This window comes from Vicugna pacos, unplaced genomic scaffold (assembly GCF_048564905.1).
Source record: "Vicugna pacos unplaced genomic scaffold, VicPac4 scaffold_19, whole genome shotgun sequence".
Taxonomy (NCBI): domain Eukaryota; kingdom Metazoa; phylum Chordata; class Mammalia; order Artiodactyla; family Camelidae; genus Vicugna; species Vicugna pacos.
The window spans coordinates 39,581,971-39,597,401 of NW_027328740.1; the positions used below are offsets into that span (position 1 = coordinate 39,581,971).

The 15,431-nt window shown below is 41.8% G+C and overlaps 1 long non-coding RNA gene across 1 annotated transcript in view; it reads left to right on the forward strand.

Annotated features, from left to right (window-relative positions):
- The window catches only part of LOC140693424 (uncharacterized), a 36,876-nt gene extending 21,720 nt beyond the window's left edge, over positions 1-15,156 (forward strand). Inside the window, exons 3-6 of the long non-coding RNA XR_012069192.1 lie at positions 709-806; positions 1,758-1,887; positions 8,175-8,298; positions 14,980-15,156. This is a non-coding gene — a long non-coding RNA (uncharacterized lncRNA). The remainder of the gene's footprint in view (positions 1-708; positions 807-1,757; positions 1,888-8,174; positions 8,299-14,979) is intronic.
- The last annotated feature ends 275 nt before the right edge of the window (positions 15,157-15,431 follow it).

The window sequence follows — 15,431 nt, forward strand, 5'->3', positions numbered from 1 at the left end:
AAGTAGCTTTCTTTCAAATTACACCTGACAGAGGACAGTTCTTGACCATTGGATACTGTTGTGCTTATAAATTTTAAGGAACGGGTGACTTTTTTTTTTTTGCCTTGTGGGATATTGCGTTCTTAGTGGGAGAAACTCTTACAACATTGTGTACAGTTGGAAATAACATAGTGGATAAGTTAAGAAATTCAAAACAGCTGATATAAAACAGTGTGAATTGCGTGTATATATATATATATATACTATATATATATATATACACATACATATTTAGCGTGTTAACTCATGTGTCCGTGGCTTTGATTAGGGTTTCAAAGCCGTTCACAGATTTACAGACTTACCTTTTCTTTATTCTAGCTGCAGAGCTCCCAAGGACCAGACTGCCTATGAGAATAACCCAGCCATGAAGGTGTTCTTGTTCCAGTTTGTCAACTACTACTCCTCGTGTTTCTACATCACATTCTTTAAGGGCAGATTTGTGACTTATCCGTGACATCTGTTGTATTGGCTGTAAAAATACAGAAATAAAGAGGTGTGAATACAGCTTTGTGTTCTGACAGTCTAACCTGTTTCAGGTTTTCTCTTAGTTGCCCAAAGAAGAGTGTCTTTACTCTCTGATCCTTTGATTTTTTTAGGCATAAAATAATGACTTTATTTCATGTTAGAGCTATCTAAAATTTAAATGAGATTTTCTTTCTAATATTCCAGTGTGACCCAAGTGGCTGTCTCCTTGAACTGATGACACAGCTGACAATAATCATGGGAGGACAGTCCATCTGGAATAACATACAAGAGGTGTTGCTTCCGTGAGTACTCAGTCATGTGTTCTTGGGGTGAGAACGGCCCACCCACCCACATCATTTTCCTGCGTGGCCATCTCTAGAACAGGGGAGACTCTCTGCTTATTAAAGCTCTCCAGATAAGATGATCCAGCCAACAGTATAAACGTACCTGCTGTTTAATAATTATGTTTAAATGCCTTCTTTTTTATGTTTAACATAAATCCTCAAGTGCTATAGTCTCTGCTTATTAGCCCACCACTGGGGACTGACGGATCAGAGCCCATTGAGAGATGGCCCTTTTTGGGGCCATGAACTAAGTTTTCCCACAACTTCCTGCAAATTTCTCCTCCTTTTATATATGCATTTAAAAATCCATAACAGAAATTTGTTGAGTGCCTAGTATGTGCTAGTCACTGTATTTAATGTTGTACATATATGTATGTGTGCGTGTATCTGTGTACAATTTAATCACCCAAACAATCCTTATTCTTATCTTCCTTTTGTAAATGAAGATCCTGTGGCTTAAAGAGGGTAACTGATTTGCCCAAGCTCTCATTGCCAATAAGAGACCACTGTGGGACTCAGATGTAAGACCCTATCTCTCTGAATCCATGTTCTTCTAAGAACAGAGACTCCCTTGGGGTCCTAAGGCACAGGGTTACATAATGTTTTAAGAGACACTTGTCTAAAATAATAACAACAGAAGTTTTGACTTACTGTTCTCTTCCTAAAAATGAGAAAAGCAGATGTTAGCAAAGGTCACACTGTCTTTTTGATTTTCACATAAGCCCAATCCCACATCAGAGTGGACAATCCAGTGTTATCTGCAATTTCTGAACATTTCAAGGAGCTTACTGTATTCGCTTTCTGTTGCTGTTTTAACTAGTATCCCCAAATATCATGGTAGTAGGAAGAAAAAAGAAAAAGTCTCCTCTAAACAACACAAATATAACCTTGTATTTTTCTTGAACGCAGAAGCCTGCTGAAGTCAAAGTGTTGGCACGTCTGTTTCTGAAGGCCCCAGTGGAACCTGTATCTTTGACTTCTGTGGCTTCCAGAGGCCACCTGCGTCTCTTGGCCTGTGACCACTTTTCTCTATCTCAAGGTCAGCATGGTTGTGTGCCTCTGACCCTGATCCTGTGGTCACATCTCCTCTCCTCTCTCCCCTCTTCTGCCTCCTTCTTCCTCCTTTAACGGCCCTGGTGATTACACTGGGCCCACATCTATAATCCAGATGGTCTCTCTTAGAGTCGACTGGTTAGCAACCTTAACCACATCTGCAACCATAGGCCCCCTTTCCCAGGGAATCTGACCTCTTCCAATGTTCTGGGGATAAGGACATAGACATATTGTGGCGGAACATTTTTCTGCCTACCACACTAAACTTTTTAAGATAATTTCTGGCTTTGAGTTTCTGTTCTCATGAAACTGTTGATCTCTCTTCTGTCTTGCCTTCCACACCAGCATTCTGTTCCTGGCCAACGTAACTGCAGAGCTCGCCCCTCTCTGTGGTGTCCCCCAAAACCACTTACACAAGCAGATCTTACTGTTGTTTGGAGCATGGGGGAGAAACTCAAACAACTTGAATTTTGAAATAAAAAACCTCCATCATTTTAAAATCTTCCATGTCACTATAAAAAATTTATTTTTTTTACTTCGTTTTTTAATTTTTAAACTATTTTAAACTTTGTAACTTTTTTAAACTTTACATTTTTCTTATCATCCTTCATTGTAGGCTCCAGAAACCTGCTCTTCTGCCCACCGCATCCAAGTTCCCTTTCATTGTTTCTCCTCCCTTCCCTAACCTTCCTTCTCTCTCCCTTATTACCAAGTTTCTGTCCATTCTCTTTATAGGGCAGTTAAATTAATTATTCTTTCTTTCTTTCTTTCTTTCTTCCTTTCTTCCTTCCTTCCTTCCTTCCTTCCTTCCTTCCTTCTTTCTTTCTTTCTTTCTTTCTTTCTTTCTTTCTTTCTTTCTTTCTTTCTTTCTTTCTTTCTTTCTTTCTTTCTTTCTTTCTTTCTTTCTTTCTTTCTGTTTTTGCAGAGTGAACCCCTTTGCGTGTCAGTGTGTCCTTCCACATTTCTTCATAATGGCTTCAACTTTCAGCTTCAGTATGGATAACTGGGGTCTGTCTCGAAACAGGCATTTCCCTTGTCCCCCAGCTCACCACGCCCCTCAAGAAAAGATTCTGATCTTCGCTGTGAAATGAATCTTTTTTTCCCTACTGTGCAGTAGACAACCCTTGCCCTGAGCTCACAGTCAGATATTTCCAGAGAAGTAAAAGTAGGTCATGTGCAAATAATTGTCGGAGCCAGCCGAAAATCGATCAGGTCCAGAAAACCTGTGCTGCAGGACTGAGAAAGAAAGACAAGACTAAAAGGTGGGGTTGAGAGGGTCTCACTCTAGCCCGCAAGACGCTAGGTCAAGAGTGGACGCCGAGTTTATTTCCAGCAGTTAATTTATATGATCTTAACCCATTAGCTCATACATTCCTGCATGTAGGCAAAGGTATTGTTTTAAGGCACATTAACAACGTGTACTAAAATCATTAACTTGTATATTGTTACAGACATCATTATTGTTTACAGTTCTCATAAAACTAAGATTAAGAGTTCCTGGAACCAAGATGATAAACTAAGGCATTGTTCCTCTAAGCTAACATCATGACTCATGTGCTATTATCTCAGGTGATTGTTCTTCAGGCTAAGATTGCTAACTTGCATGCCGATTGCATCTCTCCTTCCAAAGGTCCTTAGTGACTTGATAGCTCAGGATGTTCCTTCAGGCCTTAATGCATCTGGCACATTCCTCAAAGGGGTGGCGGGACAGAGATTGTCCATGAGAGATCAACCTCAGAGCCTGATTCCCTGCACTGTGGGAGTTTAGGCCCAACCTCTGTGCTCGGCAGTCCTCAGGTCATGAGTGGCCCCCCACAAATAATACTACTTTTCTCTGTGAAAAGAAATAGATCAAATAGAGGAAATACTTAACTCAGATTACTCAAAAGCATTTCCTGAAGGAAATAAGTAAATTATTGAACACTAAATTTTGTTGAATCTGGTTATCCGTGAGCTATTTTTACCAATCAAGAAGGATATATTTCCTAAACTGGTACTGAGCAATTCATGTGAAATGAAACTTGCTCACATGAACTAGTTTAAAGTAAAGGATGCATTATAGTATCTGTGGTCTGTTTATACTTTTGCTTAAGTAAGCACACTGTTCTAGGTTCCAGTGAGCTGAACTTTGCCTCCATGTATTTCTACTATGGGTTAAAATATTTAGGGAATTTATTTTGAATTATGATTCCCTTTTTTGAAAACCAGGAATTCTGAATTGTAGCCAGGTTCTAGGGTGGCTAGTGTTTTCCTCACTGCCTCTTCTATTTGTATAAGTGCAGTTTCCTTCTTAATTTTTCATATAAAATCCTAACATACCAAAGATCTATCAATTACTCTTGCTGCACCAAAACTATACACTTCCTCAAAAATACATAGGAAGAGAAAAGAAAACTTATCACAATTAGCGACTATTTTCATGCTATTTAAATATGTCTAAAGGAACATAATGAAATGAATTTCACTATATCTCACCTGCCTCCACCCCCCCAATCCCATGTGGGGTTCTTGAGTAGGATTCTGGGAGCAAAAGAAGAAGGAGAGTGATGCCGTGATCCAGGCTCCCTCTGGGGTTTCCCCAGCACTTGGATCTGCACCTGGTATAAAGTAGGTCTCAGTCCGAGCCAGCTGAGTGAGTGAGTGACTCACAGGCATCGAATGCATAACATCAGTGAATCAACAGCATTCTTTGTAGGACTCAGAGAATAAGCTGAGTGCCCTGTGGCCTTCCCAGCCTCACATACTATTTTGATGTTGGGGTCATTTCTGGGAATGTTATTCTGTACTGGACAAAAGGCTAGTACAATTCCAGGGTTAAGCAACTTTCCTAGGGAAATTTTATGATAAAATATTAAGAAAAATAGTTAAATGCCCCAAATGACATAGCATTGTCCTTTGGTGTTTAGATAATGTATGGCTGTAATTTTCTTACTTTATATGTTTTCTACATTTTCCACTGTGCGTATGCACTACTATATAATAAGAAAAAGCAAATGTTTAAAAGAGAACATCTCTCTTCTCCAGATATGATTTGGTTAGAGGATGAGTCAGAGAAATATAATAAGAGAATCTTAAATACATGTGTCCATAATTCACTCTTTAAATTCAGGAACAGGAAACTCAGGAATGAAATAGATTAAGAGAATCAAAGATAATTGTATTCAAGATTAGCAAGTAGGGGTGTCCTCAACAGAAATGGTGATAATCTATAATTCAGGGATTAAATGTGATAATGAAAGTACAAAGACAACATGAAGTAGAAAATGCCACGTGGCAAGCACAGAGTAAAGGGCAATTTACTATGATTATGCCAATATGTGTGATCAATTCCCAAGCAAATGATTATGTAACCCCTGCTAGAGGGAGAAAGCTTCCAGCCTTGGCTGGAGAGTGGGGAGGATCCAGTGTCTGTATTTTTTAAAATGTCAAAAGGTGCTTCTCATGTGCAAATTGATATCCCTGCACGAGAGCCTTAAACCAACAGAAAACCCAAAAGACCGTTGACAATGATGGGTAGACGACAGCCCAAGCTTTTCTGCCACAGATGAGTGGTTCCACTCAGGAAGACTGAGCAAGAGGCTCAGGGTCTTAGCTAAGGACAAGCAAGTCGGGACTTCTAATATGACCTAATGCCATTGACGGGGGAGGGCAGTTCAGCACAAGAAGGGAGCTCCAGGTGAGTTAACATGGAAGTTTCATTCTGGATCCAAACTGTGATGGATTTGGGTCCCGGAGGGTAAAAGCCCTTCTTCCCTGGGGCATGGACCGGATTCCACAAGAGGCTGAGACAGGAAGTATGAGGCAGAGAAAAATTCCCCCAGGAGAATCCCGAGTCTGGGTGCCAGGGAGGGTGATGGACGAGCGTGGTCCCAGCGCCACCCGCACCGCAGGGCTCCCAGTGGCTGTGGAGCTGCGCGCCCCCGGCCGGACCTCAGACCTGCCTGCAGTGCTCTGGGCTGCGGCCTGGGGAGAGGCTTTAGCAGCAGGCTGGCCGCATCATTCTCGTAGGTGCCGCAGTGACCCCCAACCCTGTGGCCACGGTGATCCCAAGCCAAGGGTCTAAGTGACTTCAACCCTATTTACAGGTGACCACAGCCGGTTAGCCTGTGCTGCTCAAAAGGAAGATCCCACATGGGGTTTTGCTGTGTCAGGGTGGTTGCTGATACCTGGCATGCTTTGAATCGTTTCATCCTGACAGCACCCTGGGCAGTGGAAGTTTCATCTCTTAATTTTATTTCAACTTTTTCTGTTGAAAGTATAGTTGGCTTACAATATTGTGTTAATTCTTGGTGTACAGCATAGTGATATATATATATATATATATTCCTTGTCATATACTTTTCCACTATAGGGTATTAAAAGTTATTGAGTGTAGTCTTGTTGTTTCAAACAAAAATTACTAAACAAACTAACAAAGTAAGCAGACTAAACCTAGCCATGTATATGACACAGCTGAGTATATCTCAGGATTTAAATGTGGTTTTGATCTCCAGGATCTCTTTATCAACTTTTCATATGTAAAGTGCCTATGGAACACTTCTCAGAAAAATGTTTTAAAAGCATAAGGTTTAGAGAATAAAGAAGGAAGACAATTATACTGAAAAGCAGATATCAAAAATATAGAAATGGGCATTTGTGATACAGTAATATCTGAAATATTGTAAGAACGTGTTGAATAAGAGGATCCAGTGGTGGGTCTACTAACTGCAACATTCTGCCATAGCAGTGAGTGTAAATCATCTTCTGAGATCTGCAACAATTGCATTTTGAATGTAAATAAAGTTAACTAACAAATAAGCCATGAACTGTGGAATCAGATTCAGAGTTATCTCGAGTCCCTATCCCCAGCACTTCCCAGAGCTCCCTGCTGTTCCCCTAATGTCATTGAAAGAAGTGGGGAAAGTTTGTGAAGCGAAGGGCATGTTCCATTGCAAAGAAATCTCAAAGCACACCTGGGAGCATGGCCAGTGAAAGGTTAATGCTGAGATTAGAGGCTATGGGAAACCAAGCAGAGGCAGCTCTTTACAAGTCACATCATATGCTCTGTGTGTGTCTACGTGTGTATGCATACAGACGTGTGGGCATGTATGATGTATACACCTGCCTTTCGTGAGAAGCCGCCTCACTGTCCAAATTTGAAATCCATCCAAACGTGCAGTGCAGTCAGTCGAAGCTCTGCCAGACGCGAAGTTGTCTGTTGTTGCTCTGTCTCTTCTGCTGAACTCCACGAGTAAACCACGCACCAGCTGTTGCTTTCAGGGACAACAGCTCTGTAGGCTACAGGTCCATGCCTTGTTTCACTGCCAACTCTGATTTCCTTTCAGGACAAATTGCCATTTGAAAAAGGGGGAAGCATTCAGTTGGCCCACAAGCCTCTGAGTGAGGAAAAAACATAACGTTAGAGACAGCTCTGTGGGACAGCATCCAGAAGGGGGCAGAGCATTGGGCTGCGAGTCGAGGCTGTGTTTCTTTCAAGCTCTGCACTGAATTTGAGGTGGCATGTCACTTCTTTGGCCCTTGATTTGTTCAGCTTATATTAGGGTCTTGGACCTGTTCTATCCAAATTAGAGTATCACTTTTTTGCTCGGTGACCCTCCAGGGCTCCGCAATTCCTTCAAAGGGAAAAATGCCCACATCCTCACGGCAGCCTCTAAGGCTCCACCCCCAAAACCACCACTTATTTCCTATTCACTGTGGCCCACACCAGTCTCCATGCTGTCTGTCCAGCTTGAGGGACCTCCAGGCCTATGATCACTGTTCCCTCTGCCCCTCCTCTGCCCACCCCTTTGCTTCCGTCTTTGCCTTATTCAAAGGTCACTGTCCCATCCCCACTCCTCCCTAGCACACATTCCTCGCCCTCCTTTATTTTCCTCCACAGCACTTATCACCGGCTCACAGACCCTGTATTACTTTCTTTTAATTATTTTCTCTGACGATTTTCAGACTGGAAAGGCCATGGTGGATAATAACAGAGAAATGGGGGTAAAAAAGACAAATGAGGGACGGCATCTTCTAAAAGCTAAAATGCCCACCTGAAAAGGAGGTAGGAGATAAAGTAGTAATAGTCGTTACAATTTTGGTAAAACCAAGGCACGTAGTCAGGACTAGTTTTCACAATATTTGAGGGTAGGGAGGCAGCAATAAAAAGAAATTTATCCTGAAAACAAGAAATTAAATCCTTGGGACGATGATGTGTTCAGCTTGAGATGTCAGGAATACTTTTATGACCTTGGTCTGATAATATCCTGCCTTATTATTTGATCTGTTTGACAGCTGGGTCATGAATCTAATGGTGCCACAGTTTCGGGAGCAGAACAGACCACCCCACGATGGGAACGGGACAACCATCTGTATCCCATGGGCAAACTGGCGTTACTTTATGAATACCCTGAAATGAGTAAGTCATCAGTGGAGATTTCTGTGCTGTCGGTTATACTAGAATATGCTTTGGGTCTCAGAAGCATCGGTTACCGATCCAAACAATGACCTAGCATACCGACACGGAGCCCGCTTTTCTACATTAGATGCAATTATGCTGTCAGGCTTTCAAATAGGGTGCCTGTGTGTATCTTTGTCAATATTTATGTTGTACAAAGCTGAAGATTTACTGTCAAGGAATGAAATGGAATACTCATTCAGATACGTCTCCAACATTGATTCTCAAATCCTTCTGGTCATGTCGTCTAAGGATGAACTCAGAACCGTTACTAGATATGACTCAGCTCGGGCTGTAGCCCTTGTGGCACAGCTGTTGGCTGATATCCTTCTAAACAGAGTCATGTGAGCCAGCCAGCCGGTGCAGAATGCCCGCAAGAGCATCCTGCCTCATGGCAGCAAGGTTCACAGGGTCATCCCTTCCACATCTCACACCTACCTTTGATATTGTTCCTATTTCTTCTGGCCGATGGTTTCTGCCTGATTCCTTGAGTGACCTCATGGCACATCACTGGCTTGAATTCAGAATGAATTTGCTGATCTGGAGTATCGGTAGAACACAGATCTCCTCCTTCTCCAATGTCTTTGTCCATTTCTGTACATTTGCTTGGGCTCTGTTTCTCTTTGGTTGAACTTGGTTTTGAGCTCTCAGTTGCCTTTTAATTGTTGCATCTCAAAATAGATTTCCATAGGAAACGTTATCTTTTCTATTATGCATGGCGCACTTTTATCTGCTAGAAGGCTGATGATGTGCACGTTTTGTATCTGAGCCCTTTCAGCTCACCACTGCCTTGAAGTAGTTTTTTTTTTTTTTAAGCTTAGGAGACAGGAAAAGATTTTTGTTAATAGGCTTCGCATTTATGCTTGCAGATTCATGTCTGCAAAGGCACCACTTTGTGCTTCCTGTTTATAAGTCTACAGATAGAGGGAGTTTTCTTTTTCCTAAATTACATTCTATATATAAAATAATTGCTTTTAAAAATATACATTATACATAGAAACACATCTGGTTCCCTCGGTGAATGAAAGGTCACCTTGTGGCATCTTCAGTCAGCTATGCTTTGTGATCTGGTGTCTGATTTGAGTTTCATCTTTGCTTTTGTTGTGTTTAGTGACCAGGTGCCATTAAGGGTGCAGCTTCTGTCCCTGGTGTAGAAATTATGTTCGTTTATTCTTCTTATTTTCAAAAGGACTTTAAGCCAATGACCTGTTAATCCAAAATGAGTCATAATGGTAAATATGTCTTATTGGGGCTATTATCAGCATTAATAATAACAACAACATTCTGGGGGCAGCATATCATTTGGTATTTTAACACACACAAAAAAAGCCTTGGAAAAAAGTTATTGTTCTACTTAAGTCAAATAAAGTTCATGAAAGGAAAAGTTGTATGCTTTTGGGAAAAATTGATAGGGCTTTTAGAACTTTATAGTCTAATTAAAATACAAATTAAATAATTCAGCCTAACTCTACCCTACAAAACAGGGTGGAGTAACAGCTATTCTAGAGAGATTGTTCAGATTTATTCATTTTCGTATTATCTAAAAAATCCCTGACTAATTAGATAATTCAATCCATTTCTGAAAGTAGGCCGTCTGTTATTCTGTATTCAATGCTGGAGTGAAACTTATTTTGGGTTCTTTTCGTTCATGGGAGATAGAATTTCCTAGTGCTTTTGAAATATTTTTGTTCTTCTAAAATAAAGTGCCTTTGGTGGTGATCTCCTGACCTCAGTTTCCTCCTCCCAGTTTTCCTCGTGATCATTAATGACACCCCACCTGCCTTTTTAGTTACGCCTCTTAGCTGCTGAAGGGGAATAGCTTGTGACAGATGACCCTGGAGCCCTTTACCTGTGCTTCATTAGGCCTCGCTCTCAGCCACCAACACTAGTCTCCTTCGCCTGAAGTACTTTTATCTGTTTTTCTGCCAGGAAGGACACTTGCCATGCCTTGGCAGGGACCCCTCCACTTTTTAGAGATTTTCTACTCTCCTTTCTAGGCATGAATTGCACTTGATTCTTGTCTTGATGGTGCGTGATCGTGTCCGTGTGCATTGTGCTCCCTGGCTGCACTGATCCTGTCAGAGGCAGTAGTCAGGCTTTTCATCTTCCCGTCCATGTCTGGAGCACCACAGCCTGGACCCTGGTTCTCATACGTGTTTAAGTGACTTGAGCTTGGATTTTCAGCACACTCACATAAAACTGTTAGATGAGGTGGCGGTAACATTGCCCCCAATGCCCCCACAAGGTTCTATATGACATATGGTTTTCTCTGAGTGAAATTTCTCTTTTATTTGTTTTATTGAATTCCCCACTGTCCTTTGAGATTATTAGAGTAACTCTGAGTTGTTTACCACAATAGCTCTCCCCCCACCAGCGAATGATCCTGCTGCCTGAGAACTCAGACATGGGACATAAGAGAAATAATCTATCAGTCTTAAAATCTGGAAGCCATAAGATACCATTTTGTACTTAGAGCACCCACAGCACAAACACCAGTCTCTCAAGAATTTGACGCTGCCTTCCCAGAGGGCGGGTGCCATAAGTGAAATGCTGTGAGGGATGAAGTGAGAGCTCTTCGTCTCTGGTACTGCCTTTTCCACCCTTGCTGTGTTAACTTGATCTTCCCTTCATATATTATGTTCTCCATTTAATTTACTGCATTTAATATCAGTTTCACTGATATTCAATACTGCATTCAATATCTCCTTTCACCCGTCCCCTCCATTCCCTCTCTCTCCAGTGCTATCTCACCCATGCCTTCCTGCACTCTCCAGGACCAGGCCTGTCTCCCCCACACCCTCACCTCTGTTCCGTCTACCCAACACCTGCACTGACATTTCCTTAACTCCGAAGAATGAACTTTCCAAAATGGCAGCGGAGTAACTGGGGGGAATTGTAGACCTCTCATCTCTTTACTGATTCATTTATTTACCCAACCAACAGACATTGAGCACTGCTATGCCAAACACTGTATCAACTGCTGGGGAGACCAAGACAGGTAAGACGTGGTGTCTGCACTCCCCAGGCCAGGCGAGGCATGGCGAGTAGTTGATGGATTGCTAAACAGGTGAACACAAATTGGATTTCCTAGAGCTGGAAATATTTGAACTGAATCCTGAAAGGTGAAAGGAATTTAGCTCTCTATTTTGTGGAAGAGGGAGTGGACACTTCATGCAGAGAGGAAGAGACATATAAGAGTACATGGCATGAAGCGGCTTGGCCAGACTGAAGAACAACAAGTAGGGCTAGAACAAAGGATCCATAGGTGGGAATATCAGGTGCAGAAGGCCTCTGTCACAATGGGCCTTGTGTGCTTATACTTCAATGTATCCTTAAGGAAACAGGGATATATTGGAATATTTGTAAGTAAGAAAATTGCATGTTTATGTTGCAGAATATCTGGTTATTCTGGAAGCAGAGTGGAAGATACTATTTTTTGGGGGAGGCCCATATTTTGGGGGGAAAGGATTTTTCGGGGACCACCCCAGGTAACCCAGACAACAAGTGGCACACGCCTGCAGAGAGGCCTTGGGCAGAAGGAGAGAGACATGGGCGGCAGAAGTGGTGACTGCTGCAGGGGGGACTGCAGGGCTGGGGCGGCAGGCCGCAGAGATGCTAGGGTGACTTTCCAGTGACCCATCCGTGGAGCGGATCTGCAGGGGGAGTGTAAGGGGAGGAGCTGGTTTCGAGGAGATGGTTCTGTGTGTGGCATTTTCAGTGCGAAGTGTCTACAGTACATCTGAGGGGTGATGTCCATTGTTAAGCTGGATTCACCAGTCAGGAACTCAGAGGAGCTGTGGGTGAGGCCGTGGGGGCGATTCAGTCCTACCCGGCAGAGGACTGAAGACGAGGCCCTGGGGAAAGTGCCATGTACATGGCAAATGGGAGGAGAGAAATCCACCAAGAGAGAGAAGAATAGCAGAGCAGTTGAGAGAAAACTAGAGGAGGCAACACAGAGAAGGCTGTAACCTTGCTAAAGAGGGATTTGAACACTGACTAAAAGGAGTATAGTGAGAAAGAGTGGTCTGTGGGGCAAAAAAACAAGGGCTAAAGCCCACCTTTAATTGTCTAAACTGAGGAAAAGGCGGAGGAGGACTACACTTAGGTAGCCTTTATAAAACAGATCTGTTTGTATCTGAGTATGTGCATATGTGCACACACACCTTTCTGCCTGGGCTTTTAAAATTTATTTAAGTAAAACAAAAATTAAGGGGGGAAAACATTCCACTGAGAGGAAAATATTTGTCCATGGCAAAAGCTACCTGGTAATCAAATAAACAGGAGCTGAAAATGCCCACTGGTTTGAAACACGCAGCCACCGGCAGTGCAACTCCTGTCTCAGTGCCGTGGTGGGGCTGTGGGGGATGCAGGGCTCCGAGACCTGGAGGAGTCATCAGCGCAGGCACTTCTCCAAGAAACTGGACTTTAAATGGAAGAAGAAAGTATAGAAAGTATCAGAGAGCAATACAGGGCCGTGAGAGAGGGTGGGCGAGGGTCAGTTTTGTTTTACAGGGGGCGTTTCTGGCCTTGCTGAGTTGCTAGGCCTTTGCTCTTGTTGGTCTTTGTTCCAAAAGCTTTTTAGAAAGTTCTTCTCGCTTGAATATCTGAATAGATTAAATCATGTTGGGTTATTTCTAGTGTTTTATTTTTTAATTAAAAAATTATCTGGAATTTATTTTAATGTCAAAAGTGAGGACAATGTACCAGGCCTTCTAATGATTTAGCAAATTACACCAGTACTTGAATCCACTGATTTTAAGTGTCAGTTTTATAATATTACTAAAATCTCTTAAATATCCACGTCTATTCTTGAAATGTATTCTATTTCATTCATACTCTCAGTGCACTATTTCTATACTGTTTCCATGACCATAGATTAATATCTCCTACAGTTGGTCCTATTTTATCCTTTTCCAGAATGTCCCTAATACTACAATTTCAAACATCCCTCCTCATTATTTTATTTGTACATTTGTGTATATTTCTGGAAGAAATTTAGGATCACCTTTCAGAATTTTTTCTTAAATCCATTCAGGATTATTAACTAAATTTGCATTCAGATACTAAATTGATTTTGGAGAAAAAATGTTCTATGTTCCCCAAATTTGAATCTGTCAACTGAAGAGGGTGGTGCATTCTACTGTTCATTCAATCATCATTTTTTTCTTTTTTAAAGTCATTTATCAGAATCATTTTAACATTTTTCATTAATTTATTTCTGAATAGCCTGTGCCTTTGTTGTCATTATAAATGATATCTTTTCTGGATTTGAACTGGGATGATTGCTAATGAAGTCTTAATTTCTAGTTTCTCTTGAATAAGAAGGGGATCTGACAGTGTGGGGGCTCTCTTTCCAATATGGTGACTGTGAGCAGTGCTTTTCATTAGGATGTCCACTTGCCAATTTGCCAGTGGCTGCACCCACTCCCCACATTTCTGCTACTAACCTGCCCCCTGTAGGCAGATGAGTTCATGTAGGGTTAGGTGGGTTTTGGACACAGATACTGACATCACTGCTGCCACGTTGCTGACACTCTGGCGTCACTAACTCTGGTTCTTGCTCTCTGACCTCCCTGAATATGACAGCTCCTTTTGGGCTGTGGACATGAGGCATCTTTCCAGCACTGTCGGCTTTTCTGCAACACACCCCTGCCTCTCAGGTCAGAAGCAAATGTCAGATCCTCCTACCCATCCACCCCATCCACGGTCTTGCCGTTCCTGGCCAGAGTGGTCCCTATCCCTTGACTGAGCAGTAACACTAAAGGGACTACAATCTTGCCTCTCATCCACTGTCTTAGTTACATACCTGTGCTAGTTTAATTAAAAGTCTGTCAGTTAGGGTCTAAAAGTCTTATAGATCTCTGGCCTTATCATTTCTAACTGCTCCCCCACCCCATGGAAGAGCTTGTGCAGATCTCTGCTGCCCCATCTGTAGCAATGTCCTGTAAACTACAGACAGAGAGAAAAGAACTTCTAAGCCACCACCATAGCTTTGACTTCCTGTGACCACACAGACCATAGAAATATCAAGATAAAAATTCATGCAGAAGGATATTTTGCTTTGGAAGACACTTTAATTGCATACCTTTCTGTGACTTGTAATAACTTCATAGACTCTCTGAATGTGCTGCACTCACCTTCCCAGACTCAAGGGAGCTTGCTCACTTGCCTGTTTTCAGTGCATTTCCTCCAACATTCTCTATGCAGAGCTTTCCCAAAAGTACATTCCTTATTCCTATTTAAATTCTTATATACAACCACAATATTCTTTTTCTTAATCCTCAATGACAAATCATCTTCCAAGATTGTATTATTTCAACACTGAGAGTGAATAATATGCTTCAAGATTCCCAAGTTTATTACGAGCAAACAACTATGGTTGGTTGAAGATTTTTAAGTATGTTATTCCTACTAAGGGTATATACGTGAAAGAAACAGGTTGTAATGAGTCTTCTTCCGAGAGATTTTTTATTTGCCTTTTGTTTGGATTCTTTCACTGTTGAACATTATTATTACCATGAATGTCTTTTCTCTTTGGGATTTAGTTCACCATTTGCCCCTCTCTCTTTACTGGAGTAGAGGAATTGTTGTTGTCCTTCCATCCATCCACCACTCCATGTTGTGTGTCCATTCCTTCAACAGGTATTCAGTTTGGGTTCACCACCTTATCTGTGGCCTCTTTCCATTGGCCCCTCTGTTGGCTCTGGAGAACAATATATTGCAAATCAGAGTGGGTATGTGGAAACTTGACTACCCAGTATAGACGCATGGTGCCAGAAAAAGCTCAGGACATCACAGCGTGGCAGCCCACCATACAAGGAACAGCAATTCTGGCTGTGGTGAACCAATGTGAGTAAAATGGCTTCATGGGCTGAAGACTTTGAAAAGTCCAAACGTGTATTGGCATTGCTTCCTAAGGAATCCAGTGTTGGGTATTGTTTAATATGAGAGGGAGATGCTAACACTATCATCGTTATAAACAACATATTTGTTGTAAATGTAATTGTTATTATTTTAATATATTTTCTTTATAATTATTATTTGTGACTTACAAGAGATCTTACAGAGGCAGTTGTTAAGAAGCATGGCCATTA